The sequence below is a fragment of the Notamacropus eugenii genome, chromosome 6, assembly GCF_028372415.1.
Source record: "Notamacropus eugenii isolate mMacEug1 chromosome 6, mMacEug1.pri_v2, whole genome shotgun sequence".
NCBI lineage: Eukaryota > Metazoa > Chordata > Mammalia > Diprotodontia > Macropodidae > Notamacropus > Notamacropus eugenii.
The window spans coordinates 250,279,150-250,285,149 of NC_092877.1; positions in this window are offsets into that span (position 1 = coordinate 250,279,150).

The following is a 6,000-nucleotide window of genomic DNA, read 5'->3' on the forward strand; positions in this document are numbered from 1 at the left end:
TGAATGATGTGACTTCTCCAAGTAATAATTTGTATGGTCTCATAATAATAAGGTCAACCTGGACAATGATGATACATATTTTTGTATATTTGATGAAAGGTTCTCAGTTTGTCATTGCTGCTTCTTACTTCTCTCCATTTCATGTTGAGAGCGGAAGTATTAAAAAAGTCTTCCCCCTTATATTTCTCCTTTATATAAATTCCTATACTATATTCTCACTAAAAGTCATATACTTTCTGATCTTTTAAAAGTTTTTTTCTGAAGAATATATTTTAAAGTAACTTCTCTGACTTAGTATAAAACATATACATTATAAATCAATTAAACAACAATAAATTAAGTACTTCCTTTGTAAAACTCAGTATGTTAGGTAATAAAGATACTAAACAACAACCCTGAAATAGTTCTTGGTCTTAAAGAGCTCACATCTCCAGGAGGATGTAACATGTATATAGATAAGTATATGAAACAACACATACATAAAACTGTACTAACACCTGGGAAGTATCTCACAGAGCAGGGTATTGTCTGAGCTTTGCATTGAAGAAAACTAAGCATTCTACTAATTAGAGGTAAGGAGGTATCAACTGCCCATACAGAGAATGTGCCAAGTGAAAACAAAATGTCAATGAATGGACTCATGCATTTGTCAAATAAACTGTGTTTTCTCAACTCTCTCATGTCTTGAAGGAGATTTTATCAATGGCAAAATCACAGTAAATCCATATTTGTTTTACCTGAGCAATAGCAAGATTGCCCATGTTTGCTATTGTATATTAAAAATGGGTCAAAATGCCATAAATGCCAGATATGAAAGAAATACATTTGAAATCTCTCAGTGAAGTTTTAGGTGTATAATTTGACCCTCACACAGACAAAGGTTTTTCTTTTGCAGAGCGAACACCAGAAGTATATAAAGAAAAAAATTCTTTTAAATATTAAAGCTGATCAAACATTTAGTTGAAATACCAAATAATTTCCTGAAAGCATCAAAAAGATGATTTTGAGCTGAAAAAAAATTAAGGCCAGCTCATTTTAAGTGGTCACTTTTATCATTAAGGAATTTTAGTATGAAATATGCAATAAGACAACTGATTTGAAAAGGATTACATCTTCATGGCCTGCTTGACTAAGTTAAATACAGAATTATTCCAACACAGTTGAATCAATTGATGAGTTATAAGTAGCTATTTAATATTTTTGACAGGTTGAATTCCAATTAAACAATATATAAAATAAAATGTTGTTCTAGCCCTTGTCCTTTTTTTAACATATTTAAATAACTTTATAGAGCTGGAATACTAATTAGAAGCATGACCTTCAGACTTTGAAAATAAGAATATAATTCAGAGACAGCTTTAAGAAAAAGATAAGTAGTGTGCTTGAATTCAAAAAGGAATTCAGTGGATGATCAGTGGGTGAAAGTCACAAAGAGATAGATTTTGCATTAACATAAGGAAAAAAGCAACTTCCTAACAATTAAGAGTTTTTTAAAAAAGAGAATGTAAGAAAGACTTTCATCTTAGACTGTGAATCTCTAGCACTTAGTGAGTCAGTCAGTCAGTTGGTCACAAACATTTATTAAGTGTTTATTCCATATATGGCACTGCACTAAGTGCCAAGGCTACAACTTAAAGGAAAAGAAAGATAGGTTTCACACTACTAAGGAAATATAGCACATAGAAGGAGACAGCATATTAAAGCTGAAAAGGAGGAGATGTTTGAAATGAATTTGGAAGGAACCTAGGAATTCTTAGGGATGGAAGAGAAGAGTGAATGCAAATGTAAAGTGGTGAGAAAAGCAGTACTTCTTATAGGAAATAACAAGAAGGACCCTAGAGCTGAAATACAGTGTTCCTAGAAGGGAGTAATATTTATTAAGACTAAAAAGCTAGGTGAGCATATATAATTACAATAAATGTAATTAAACATCAAAATAGAAAACTCTGTTTAATTCTGAAGGCAATAGGCAGTCATTGGAATTTATTTAATAGGTGAATGGATTGAAGAGATTTACACTTCCAAAAAAACAGTTTAGCAGCTATGTGAAGGATGAATTAGATAGGGTAAGGGATTGATGCAGACTAGGTCAAATGGTAAAAGAGGTACAAAGAACCAATGAGGAGAAGAACGTCTTAAAAAGCAGAACTGGACAAGTGGAAAAAAAGGCACAAGAATTCACTGAAGACAAAAATTAGAACTGGCCAAATGGAAAAAGACATTAAAAAGTTCACTGAAAAAAGTAACTCTTTGAAAATTAGACTTGAGGAAAAAGAATGAAAAAATTGAAGACAATATTAAAGGTCTCATTGAAAAATTAATCTAGGAGAAATTATCTTAATGTTATCATGCTGTCTGCAAGCCACAATAAAAAAAGAGCATAGACATCATCATTCAAGAAACTATCAAGGAAAACTGTTCCAATATCTTAGATCCAGAGGGTAAAATAGAAATTGAATCAATTCACTCATCACCTCCTGAGAGAGATCCCCAAATGAAAAGTCCCAGGCATATTATATAGTCAAATTCCAGAGCTCCCAGGTCCAGGAGAACCTACTGCATGTTTGTCTGAAAGAAATAATTGAAATATGGTGAATCCACAGAGTAAGCCAAGATGTAGCAGTTTTTACATTAAAACATCAGAAGTCTGGGCATATTATGGAGGATAAAAGAGCTAGAATTACAACCAAAAATCACCCACCTAGCAAAATTGAGTACAATCCTTTGGGGGAAAAATGGACATGTAATGAAACAGAGGACTTTCAAGCATTCTTGAACAGAGCTGAAAAGATAATTTAGTTTTCAAATACAAGACTCAAGAGAAGCATAAACATGTACTGGGAGAAACAGAAAGGGAGAGATGGAATGGAGAAAATAATTTCTTGTAAAAAAAGCAAGAAAAAGATTTTACAGTCGAGGAGAAGAAGGAGGCAGTGAAAGGGGAGTGAATAAATCTTATGCTCATCGGAATTGGGTCAAAGAGAGAATAACATACACACTCAATTAGGTATAGACGTCTATCTTACCCTACAGGAAAGTAGGTGGAGAAGGGAATAACAAAAGGGTATGTGTGTGCGTGTGTGTGCGCATGTGTGTGTGTGTGTGTGTGTGTGTGTGTGTGTGTGAGAGAGAGAGAGATAAAAGGTAGGGCAGAGTAGGGAGAGAGTAGTCAGGAGCAAAACACTTTTGAGAAAGGACAGGGTGAATAGAATAAATGGGGATATGGAATAAGACAGAGGAAAATACAATTAGCAATATCAATTGTGAAAAAAAATTTTGAAGTGTATTCCTCTGAGAAAGGACTCAGATTTGAAACATAGGTAGAACTGAGTCAAACTTATAAAAATAAGAGACTTTCCCCAACTGATAAATGATCAAAAGATACGAACAGTTTTCAGATGAAGTAATCAAAGCTATCTAAACCCATATGAAAAATGCTCTAGCTCACTATTGATTGGAGAAATGCAAATTAAAATAATTCTGTGGTACTATTGCATACCTATTAGATTGATAAATGGAACAGAAAAGGAAAATGACAAATGATGGAGGAGATGTGGGGGAAAATGGGGCATTAATGAATTGTTGGGAAAGTTGTGAACTGATTCATCCATTCTGTAGAGCAAATTGGAACTAAGCCCAAAGGGCTATAAAATCATACATACACTTTGACATGGGAATATCAATGCTTGGTCTGTATTCCCCAAAAGGTTAAAAAACACAAAGTAAAAGGAATAACATGTACAAAAATATCTACAACAGTTCTTTTATGGTAGCAAAGAATTGGAAATTGAGAGGATACCCATCAATTGGGGAATAACTGAATAAATTGTGGTATATGATTATGACAGGATAGTATTGGTCTATAAGGAAAAGTGAGTAAGAAGTTCTCAGGAAAACCTGAAAAGACTTACATGAGCTGAAGCAAAGTGCAATGTACTGTGCGCAAAGTAACAGCAATATTGTGAAATGATTAGCTATGAATGACTTAGCTTTGCTCAGCAATACAATGATCCAAGACAACTCTGAAGGACTTATATTGAAAAATGCTATCCATCCACAGAGAAAATACTGATGGTGTCTGGTCTATATTTTCTTTCAGAATGTGACTGTTACAGAAATGTTTTACTTGATTACACATGCATAACCTATATTGAATTACTTGATGAGAGGTGAGGATGAGGAGGAAGGAAGGAAGTGAATTTGTAACTCAAAGTTTTAAAAAATGAATGTAAAAATTGTTTTTATATATAACTAGAGAAAACAAATTAAAAAGAAAAGAAAGTACTGAAGTAGGAGAAAGAAAATGGAAAAAAGGAAGAAGAAATGAAGGAAAAAAGAAAGGAAGGAAGGAAGGAAGGAAGGAAGGAAGGAAGGAAGGAAGGAAGGAAGGAAGGAAGGAAGGAAGGGAATGCAAATAAACAGATAGATGAGTGAATAAATAAAAAAAGGAATAACTGAATAAAATAAACCAACTCAATCTGCCCTGTAAATAGATGAAAACAACTCATATAATTTGGAATCAACTCAGATAAGTTTTAACATGTTATCATCAATTTATCATTTTATCATCAATAAAGCATCTCTACTGACTACCAATGCCATTCTTGGTGATAAATTCTACAAAATGTAATTACAAGAATAATTAACAGTAACACAGACAAGGCAAACCCCTGACAAGGTCCACACAAATAAATACTTAACATTTTCAAAAATTCAAATCAAATAAAAAGTGTTTTGTTTGCTAGTATATTTTTTCTGTTCTGTCTTTTGCATCTAGGTTTAGGTTTGTGAAAAGAGAAGGAATAGAACAGGGCTGAAAAGAATGTTCATTATATTATTATAATTGTAACCCAGGCTGATCTGAGCATTCTCAGTTCTTCCAACATAGAGACACCCTCGACGGGCTTTGAAAGCTTGTCTAATTTGCCAAAAATAAAATCACTTGTGACTCCTACCTCTTAGACTATGGCAGGTACCATTGATTGGCTGCCTAACAATCTTTTTGCCTACTCTTAAACTACTGAGACTCTATCAGTCATACTATTTTTTTGGCCACTCTTTATGTGCTTTTATCTACTGTATCTAGAGGATAAAGATCAAAGTTCATCCACAGCATGGGCTTTGAACTTAGTGAGAGGTAAAATACTTCCTTTGCTCCCTCTTTTACGCTGGCTGTTCCAGGGAATGGGCCTGGAGGTGTGTTTTTTTTGTTATATATTGTTTGTCTTTCTCAGTTTCAAGTGCCAGAGGTGATGTCTCTGGGACTAAGATTTTGAGCCTTGATGACCTTGGAGTCAGAATTATAGGAGGATGGTGCAGTGAGCCACGTATCCTAGCATGGAAGTCTTAAGAAGACAGGATGCCTGAGACTTGAGCCCATAGAGGTTTTGGACTTGGACCTGGAATCTATATAAATCAAGATAAGCATTGAATCTTGAATCTAATTTCTTTCCCCTCCTCAGAGACTAGAATGGTACAGAACGGGAAAAGAATTATGCCTCTCCTTAGTTTTGAAAGAAAGTGCTTACCTATTTGTGATTATACCTTCTGAAGTAAATATTTCTATGTAAAAGCTACTTTACCAGTGGTTGACAGAAATGGAGTTCAGGGGACCTCCACCCCTACAATTGGTGTAAAGCATCAATGGAGCTTAGAACTAATGGTGAAGAATCTAGTTGTTCAGTCGTGTCAAACTCTTCATGAGCCTGTATAGAGTTTTCTTGACAAAGATACTAGAGTGGTTTGCCATTTCCTTCTTCAGTAGATTAAGGTAAACAGAGGTTAAGTGATTTGCCCAGAGTCACAAAGCTAAAATAGTGTCTGATGTGGCACTTCAACTCAGGCCTTCCTGATTCCAAACCTAGTTCTCTATATAATAAACCATCTAACTGGCTCTAGAAAAAGCTATTCTGACTCCCCTCCCCAATCCAATCCTCTTAAGAGCAATGAAGAGCTCTGGGGGAAGAGTTGAATTTAACATACCAGCCTTCAGACCATGGT